The 8907-nt window shown below is 43.1% G+C and overlaps 1 non-coding gene across 1 annotated transcript; it reads right to left on the bottom strand.

Moving 5' to 3' along the window:
- Positions 1-7901: 7901 nt before the first annotated feature.
- Trnat-ugu (transfer RNA threonine (anticodon UGU)) lies at positions 7902-7976 on the bottom strand. Its single transcript has one exon. It is a non-coding gene; the product is annotated as a tRNA-Thr (tRNA).
- Positions 7977-8907: the final 931 nt, after the last annotated feature.

The following is an 8907-nucleotide window of genomic DNA, read 5'->3' as shown; positions in this document are numbered from 1 at the left end:
GAGTTCTCTGAATGGTGGAGGTGTATGCATGTCCATCGTCAGACCCCTTTTATGTTCCTTATCACATTCCACGTCGTAGTTAGTCGTGTTTCTTTTCAGACTATAGTGCAGAAATTTTGCTACGAGATTTTTTTTATGTCCTTTTGAAGTACCAAGACTTCTTGTGCATCAGTGACAAGTAATACCAACACATCGGAATATTTTTCGGTATTCAGATCGATTACAGTTTAACCGCAAGTACTGTTTCATGTACGTTGCAGTTGGCTTTGTTTTTGTTACATTTCCGGCTGACTGCGTGTTTGGCAGTCGCCCTAGGTTGCGTTTATTATGATTTGAATTGGCAATAATCAAAACGTAAACTTTCCGTGATCACTTCCAATGTTCTTCCGGCAGACAGTGCAGGACATGCTATGGCAAGTCCACTGCGGTCGGGACATCATTTACTCGAACTATTGGTGTGAGTGAACCATTATTTAGTACTATATGGTTTTCTGAATCTATTACATCCACTACAATGATCCGCATTGCGTTGGCATTTCTTCGTCCCCACAGCTTATGGTGGCTGTTAAAGTTACCTAGTGGCAGCAGGTGTTTCTCGATGGAAGCAATGATTGTTGTTCAATGTTGTTTAGAATGTCTGTTGTTAGGTGCTTTGTATGCTGAGACCAAATTCAGATGGATTTCCTAGATCCACAGGCGGATACTAACTATTTGTTATATATATTGCCGAGTGCCAGTATTGACAACGGAAAAGTGGAAGTGGGTATCTTACTTTATCAACCACACTGCACCGACGTAACCATCATCTCTGTCTTATCTAATGACGGAGTGGTCCGGAGGGGTGAATGGTTCGATAGAATTTTACCATGGTTGTGTGATGGCACAAATGTCTGTATTAGTTTCGAGTAGAAAATGTCGAAGGGTATCTTTATTTGCCTTATGCGGTCCTGCGTTCCATTGGATGATTTTATAGGTCATTTTGATTTGTGAGGAGTGGGGTCACCATACTTTGGATTGATACCCGGGTCGCATCTGTTTGTAGTACTGGAGGCCGGCCGCGGTGGTCTCGCGGTTCTAGGCGCGCAGTCCGGAACCGTGCGACTGCTACGGTCGCAGGTTCGAATCCTGCCTCAGGCATGGATGTGTGTGATGTCCTTAGGTTAGTTAGGTTTAAGTAGTTCTAAGTTCTAGGGGACTGATGACCACAGCTGTTAAGTCCCATAGTGCTCAGAGCCATTTGAACCATTTTGTAGTACTGGAGTGGTTTCATTAGTAGCCCACTGATACGATATATCTGTCATCACAGCCATAATTATATTTCAAATGTTACTAGTTCCCAATATCATTCAATTGGTTGAAAATGTGAAATTGTAGTGATTGTGTCAGACCCCTTTGATGCTAGAGGGAGGCAGAGTTCTGATTGGTTCAATTGGTTCTGGGGAACCATGCTTTGATAGTTCTACCTATGTAACAAAGAATCCCATAGAATTTACACATTGTTCATGGTGTAATAGGCCATTCTGTATGAGAGGAGTGGACGCCGATATCGGCGGTGAATCCACTCGAGACACCGTTCTTTGCTTCTGCGGCATGTCGTCATGAGATCGGTTGATTTCTGCGTGTCATAGGTATCGGTTTTGCTATTTGTACAGAGCCGTTGTTGAGTAAGAAGGGAGGGAATTCTGTACCCTTTATCGTAATGTTTGGGAGAGGAATAACTGCATTGTCCTAAGACCTGTTTTCAAACACTTCTGCTGCTTCTCGGAAGATAATATTATTCAGAAACATAATTTCGTTAACGTCCTTGTGTTTCAGATACTCTAAATAGGTACACTGAATACAGGATGGTTGACCGGTGGCCCCATAAGCACCTCTTTTGCCTGCACCGTACCCACATATTGTGCTGCTTCTCCCCTGGTTGCTGCCATGTCAAAAAAATCTTCAAATGTGTGTGAAATCTTATGGGACTTAACTGCTGGGGTTATCAGCCCCTAAGCTTACACACTACTTAACCTAAAATATCCTAAGGACAAACACACACACCCATGCCCGAGGGAGGACTCGAACCTCCGCCGGGACCCGACGCACAGTCTATGACTGCAGCGCCTTAGACCGTTCGGCTAATCTAGCGCGGCGCTACCATGTCCAAATAGCAAACAATTACAGCACTGTAAGAAGGAGGGTACATACAAGTCCACTGGATAGCGAACTCCATGAATTCAAACATACTGTGGGATCAGCTGTGATCTAAATGTCACACCACATGCTGGACACGGCTTTGTTACCTTCTGCATATTCATAATTATAATTTTGCAAGATCTTCCGGTGGCAACAACTCTGCAGCAACAAGTCATTTCCGTCAGTAACTCATCCACCGTAAGAGAGGTTTCAACGTTAATGATGATACTGATGCTGCATTGTTTATTAGTGAAGAACTTCGGAATACAGCCCTCCAGATTTGCTTTATCTGAGAAAGGGTGTTGAACCAAGGCATTGACAGTTAATCCTGACAGTGTCTCAATTTTTAAATGGTTTTACGCTGCCTCTGTACTATGGATTACGTGCTTGAATAACAACTCACATTCCCGTCTAATGACATTGCCTAGTGCCATAGGCTGTCTCCTGCCTTTGTTTGCGACTCTTTCTTTCTTTTGCTAGTGCCTTTATCCCGCATTGTGCGCAGGGTCGGCAGGGTTAAGTACGGAATTGGCATGGTTAATTGTAAAGGGTGGCCGGATGCCCTTCCTGCTGCCACCCCATACCCCCGTACCCCAGCTGTCTGCGTCTAGTATAAATCGTGAAACAGTGGGAATGTGTTTCAAATGTCTGCGAGTCGAGTAACTGAGGCGGGACGTGGGGATCAGCCCGGTATTCACCTAGTAGGAACTGGAAAACAGCCTAAAAACCACGTCCAGGCTGGCCGGCACACCGGCCGTCGTCGTTAATCCGCCGGGCGGATTCAATCCGGGACCGTCGGGCCTACCCGAGTCCAGGAAGCACGGCGTTAGTGCTCTCAGCTATTATGGCGGGTCGCCTTTGTTTCTGTCTCTATTTTCAGAAAATGAGAGGCTCCTTGTCTGTAGTTGCTGGTAAGACAGCAGTGCAACTTATGTGAGGGCGACTGATAGTTCCTTCTTTGGTGGCGGAGACACTCCATTTTGTCTCGTACATCGTGTCCTTCTTCCTCCTTGCGTTTCTGCGAGAGCTGCAGATCTCGTGCTGTAGTTTCAACGACAGCTGGAACGTGTTTGAGTGTGTCTGCGCCGCGGGACACGATGACTCGTCGCTAATCAATTATCTGATTCGTGCAGAAAGAGCATCAGTATGCACTGCGAAAGTGCGCGGCTGGTTTTGCTAAGTTTGTGAAGCAGAGGTCTGCAATCGGTACAGCCCGTTGTAGTGAAAACAGGGTGACAAAAGTTTTAACGATTTGACAGTGCCTATCGAAGGCGTAAAGTTCTTTGAATCTGCCAAGGTAATGAAGACACTGTTTATTTGTTTGGTTTTAAGGGCGATTCGTTTTCCTTACAATTTATTTCCTGTAAGGAATAAACAGTTTGCATTACGTCACTTCTTAATTGTCGTTTTAATCATGAGGCGCTTCCACAGCGTGATCTCCTTATCACATGCTACACAGCTGCACATTCAGTCGAAACTGCACGCGTATCTTGCGGCTCCGGGAGGCCTTTTAGGTTTCTTCTAGAATTTTTTCACCGCAAAAAGTTAAACGAGCACTATAAAAAGAGATAAAATATTAATTACAGTTACAATATCTTTCACTTATAAAACAGTAGATGTTTATCAGTGGAAGAATTTCTCTATACGCACCGTCAGCTCACTACCCAAATATTGCAGGCAAAACGCAGGAATATAAAAAAAATGTTCAAAATGTACGTAGACACAGAAGTAAATTTGAGTATTACTTTTTATCAACTTTGATTAATATTGAGTGATGAATAAATTACCTTTTGTACTTATAGTGCATCTGGAAAACGTTCCAAATTTTTTATTTGCATTCAAGCCTATCATACAGAATTTTCTTTGGACGTGAATACAGTTTTATAACAAACTTATTCCGTAACGTGTGTGATGTATCCCTATCAAAGAAGTGTCAACCACTATGCGACTGTTTACCTACCAAAGGACCTGTACGTTTGTTTGCTTTACCAGTACATTATCGACGAATGTTTTCAGCATTTCCCGGTACTTGTAGAAAATGTTCGACTGTAAATATTACTAGGTATCCTATGAATCTACTTTTCTTTCCAAATAGCTCTGAAATTACATGATAAAAGTACTCCGTTCCGTTAAAATTGTCTCACGTTCGGAAACCTTGTTCCTACAACTAAAATCGTTCGTAGTATCGGACATCTTTTGTAATACATAAAGTCTTAGGAACATCAGGTTCCAGCTTCGAGTCGTACTTAAACACCAACGATTTTGGAGATTTTCTCGTGATGAGTTCTCATAGTTGCACCGCTAGCGCCACACTTAAGCAACTGGCGCAAAATTTGAAATAGAAGTCATCTTTCACATGTAGAAATACGCTAACAAAAATATTTGAATGGCTACATTCTGTCAATTTGCAGGTTTTCTCTGTTGTTAAGGAGGAACATCTTTAATCTGCGTTTGAAAATATCTCTTTCTGATTAGAGATAGATTTATTAACTTATAATGCAGATCATTTTTCATCTAAAGCTGTTCTCGGAAATATGGATTCTTGACAACAAATTTCATAACTGAATAAATGTGCTATGATTCCGTGTTTAACATTCCAAGCTGCATAAAGAGGTGCCATAAAGAGATACTTTAAACACACATCTGCTTCTAATTACAGTTTTCGTGCAATGAAGACATTTTACCTACTTGAGGAGTTACCTAAAATAGTATGAAATTGCATAAATAATTGAAAGTATGATAAATATATAACTTATTGGCATATACATGCCAAAAGTACGTACTTATTCTCATATTTAATCACAATCTTGTTAAATCCACACGTGTAAAGTGTGAAATTCATGCGCTCGAATAGACCGCTCCTTACATTCCGGATGGACACTTAAAAGCGTTAAAGAACATATTACAGTTGATTACATTTTTATTATGACCGGGGCGTACTGGGGCGAAATTTCATGGAAATTCAACCAATTGTCCCGGCTGGATGCCCGAGATGATATTACTCAACAGTTATTCCCCTTTTACATTCTTTTGTTACTATTTTTCCAGAATTGCTGCCCACCACCATCAGTTCAGTTTTTATCATTATTGAGTATATGTTGATATGTACCCTCCTTGCACATTAATAGTGTTGAGAGCAGAGAGTAAATGAAGACGTTTAAAATAAGACGGCTTCTATTTTTCAGTCTGAATTAACTAGGAGAGGAGTCAAAAAAAATGGTTCAAATGGCTCTGAGCACTATGGGACTCAACATCTTAGGTCGTAAGTCCCCTAGAATTCAGAACTACTTAAACCTAACCAACCTAAGGACATCACACACACCCATGCCCGAGGCAGGATTCGAACCTGCGACCGTAGCAGCCTCACGATTCCGGACTGCAGCGCCAGAACCGCACGGCCACCGCGGCCGGCTAGGAGAGGAGTCCATTCAGTTAGTGATTGCAGACACCTAACTTCGGCTGTGTTGTCTCGAAGATGATTTCCTCTGTTGATCAATTGCTTAAATAAAACGCAAGCATCGTTTTTGGCTTTTATTCAACCCAAGAAGAATATCTCCGTGTACTTTTGATACAGAAGATACGTTCCATTCAACCGTGCTGCGGCTCGCTTTGGTGCTGTTTATAAGTTTTCATCCTCCGGTTGTTTGTCTTCTTCTCGTGTTGACTGGCGCCACTCGGTTTCGCAAACGTTGCCAGTCCGCTAGTGGCAGCAGCGGTGGTTATCGATATCTAGTAACTGTTGACCTATCTGTGGGGCTACATCGTCGTTTTTCCGGGTCGTGTGAGTGGGCCAGTTCGGTTGGGGACTCAGAAGGAGCCAGGTCCGCGCAGTGCCAGAACACGCCGGGAACTTTGGCGGCACGCATGGACTGCCGGATGTAAGGGCTGTGGTCACGAGGGTGCACGACCTCGTCGTAAACCGGATCTAGCAAGCTTTAAGATGAGTGCATTTCAATCCAAGTAGAGAAACCTCCACCATTGTGATATATTTCGATTCTCCAGTGACTTGGCTGGCTCTGAGCACTATGGGACTTAACATCTATGGTCATCAGTCCCCTTCAGTGACTTGGGTTCGTGTTGCTGCTCGTAGTGTCGCCGAGGCGAAGAGCAGCGAGTGGAGTGCTTGGGGAAGGCGGATCTGGTTAGCTTTCGTCGACTGATTACTATTACTGCGTTAAACCTGTTACAATTTGTTACATTCAACCAGCGGTAATTTTTCTTGCCTGGTGGCCGCTGAAGCCCCAGTTACTTACCCCGAGCATTAGTCTGTGTAACGGCTGTGTACGTTTCCTCGTCTTGCCGCTGCTGTCCCCTAAGGCGTGTAGTGCTGACAGCTTTCTTGATTGTAGGCTGATTGGTGATTGTTCTACTCTGGTGGTAGTGATTCCTTTCTCGTTCTGGGCGCTCTAAACACAGTATTCTGGGAACGTAGTGCAGACCTCCGGTTTCGGTTTGTGCGTGTTGTTCCATTGTTGCATTTTGTTTATCGGACGTCAGGTAGCTTCACGAAGATTATCATTAGTCATTCCTTAGACTGCCACTAGTCTGAGTTACCATCTCGTGTAGAGAATGCTACTCATGGCTGCTTATCTCATCGCTCGCGATTGTTGCCGGACCTTCTCAGAGGTCGATTCCTGGATCCCAGTCTGTGGCCCTTTGGTTCTTCTAAGACATGTGTGTTCTAAAAGGAGATCTGATGGCCAGTAGTTCAGTGTAACGCTCGTACAGCCCACGCCTTGCGGGTATAATCTGCCGCGGGAACCTTTAAGGAACTTGTGTACTGGTCCTTGTGTTTTATTATTGTATTATTTATCACAATACCTTGTAATGCCTACATTAAAGATTATATATGTCTAGTTAACAGGTGTGGTCGCCTTCTGCAATAAATCTAGCAGTGTAGGTGTTCAGTGCATGTTAAGGGTTGTGGTCCCAAAGTTTACCATCATCTTACTTCACCCGTTTGGTGATCAGTTGCTTGTTTTTTTAATTAACCTTTGCTATTACATTTGCTGTTTTACAGCAGGTTTCTAAATTTTTTATATTATTCCCGTTTCTGGCGTGTAAGGCCTTCAGCCGTGATTGTGGTCATTTGCCTTAAATTTCTAATTTGGTATTTGTATTTTAGCAGTAAGCCTTTAAAACCTTATTTACTGCCATTCCTGTCGTCTGATGCCTCCTGCTGTGTTTGTGGCTACTAGCGTTTAATATTTCAATGCCTCTAATTTGTAAGTTGCAGAGAGTTTTAAACAGTTCTTAATTTATTTCCAATCTGGCGTGTAAGGCCTTCTTCCCAGATCACAGTGCTTGCTTTTAAAACGTTACCTGCTGTATCTGTATTTAATGGTGATTTGCTAAATTGTAACTCACTGAAAACACTATTATTGACGATTTACGCAGCTGTTTATTCCTTCATTATTTTTATTTTATGTTGAGTCTGGAGTTACTGGTTTAAAATAAATTGTGTGTAACTGTAAAAGGCAACCAATAGTAACTGATTATGGTCCCGTCCACAAACGTAACTGAATCCTGCCTTCCCTTGACTACCAGATTTCATTCTTTTTCATCATTATCTATATTCTATATATGACGGTAGTATCTGTTTCCGAAAGAACAGTTACCGTGGATGACCATGCAGCTTTGCTAGAAATGAAATGATAATTAAATTGACACCCTAGCTGCAAGCAGGCGTTGATATACTTCACTGGGGACATGTTGAAAATGTGTGCCCCGATCGGGACTCGAACCCGGGATCTCCTGCTTACATGGCAGACGCTCTACCCATCTGAGCCACCGCGGGCACAGAGGATAGTGCGTCTGCAGGGACTTATCCCTTGCACGCTCCCCGTGAGATCCACATTCCCAACATGTCCACACCACTACATTCGTAGTGCGCCTAATAGGTGTTTGCCCATCATACTCATTACTTGTTGTTTGTGGCAAAACTTGACCAGAAGAAGGGATCGGTTGGTAGGACATGTTCTGAGGCATCAAGGGATCACCAATTTAGTATTGGAGGGCAGCGTGGGGGGTAAAAATCGTAGGGGGAGACCAAGAGATGAATACACTAAGCAGATTCAGAAAGATGTAGGTTGCAGTAGGTACTGGGAGATGAAGAAGCTTGCACAGGATAGAGTAGCATGGAGAGCTGCATCAAACCAGTCTCAGGACTGAAGACCACAACAACAACAACTCATTACTCGTGGCAGATTAATCTACCAAGTCGCGTACGAGTTCGGGCATAGGGTGTGCGTTCGCACAAGAAGGTCAATGGCCAGGAAGCCATATTTTTAACTATATATGACGGTAGTATCTGTTCCCGAAAGAACAGTTACCGTGGATGACCATGCAGCTTTGCTAGAAATGAAATGATAATTAAATGGACACCCTAGCTGCAAGCAGGCGTTGATATACTTCACTGGGGACGTTCATAACGGGTGGCAGGGACAAAGAATCCTGTGAAATTTTTTTAAGTGCTTTATCTGTAAACTACCTTGAGCAGTTAAACAGAGAACCGACTCGTGGGGATAACATATTAGACCTTCTGGTGACAAACAGACCCGAACTATTTGAAAAAGTTAACGCGGAACAGGGAATCAGCGATCATAAAGCGGTTACGGCATCGATGATTTCAGCCGTAAATAGGAATATTAAAAAGGGTAGGAAGATTTTTCTGTTTAGAAAAAGTGACAAAAAGCAGATTTCAGAGTACCTGTTGGCTCAACACAAAAG

This window comes from Schistocerca cancellata, chromosome 8, assembly GCF_023864275.1.
Source record: "Schistocerca cancellata isolate TAMUIC-IGC-003103 chromosome 8, iqSchCanc2.1, whole genome shotgun sequence".
In the NCBI taxonomy this organism is placed as follows: domain Eukaryota; kingdom Metazoa; phylum Arthropoda; class Insecta; order Orthoptera; family Acrididae; genus Schistocerca; species Schistocerca cancellata.
The sequence above is the reverse complement of the archived record's forward strand: the minus strand, read 5'-3'. Positions and strand labels throughout refer to the sequence as shown.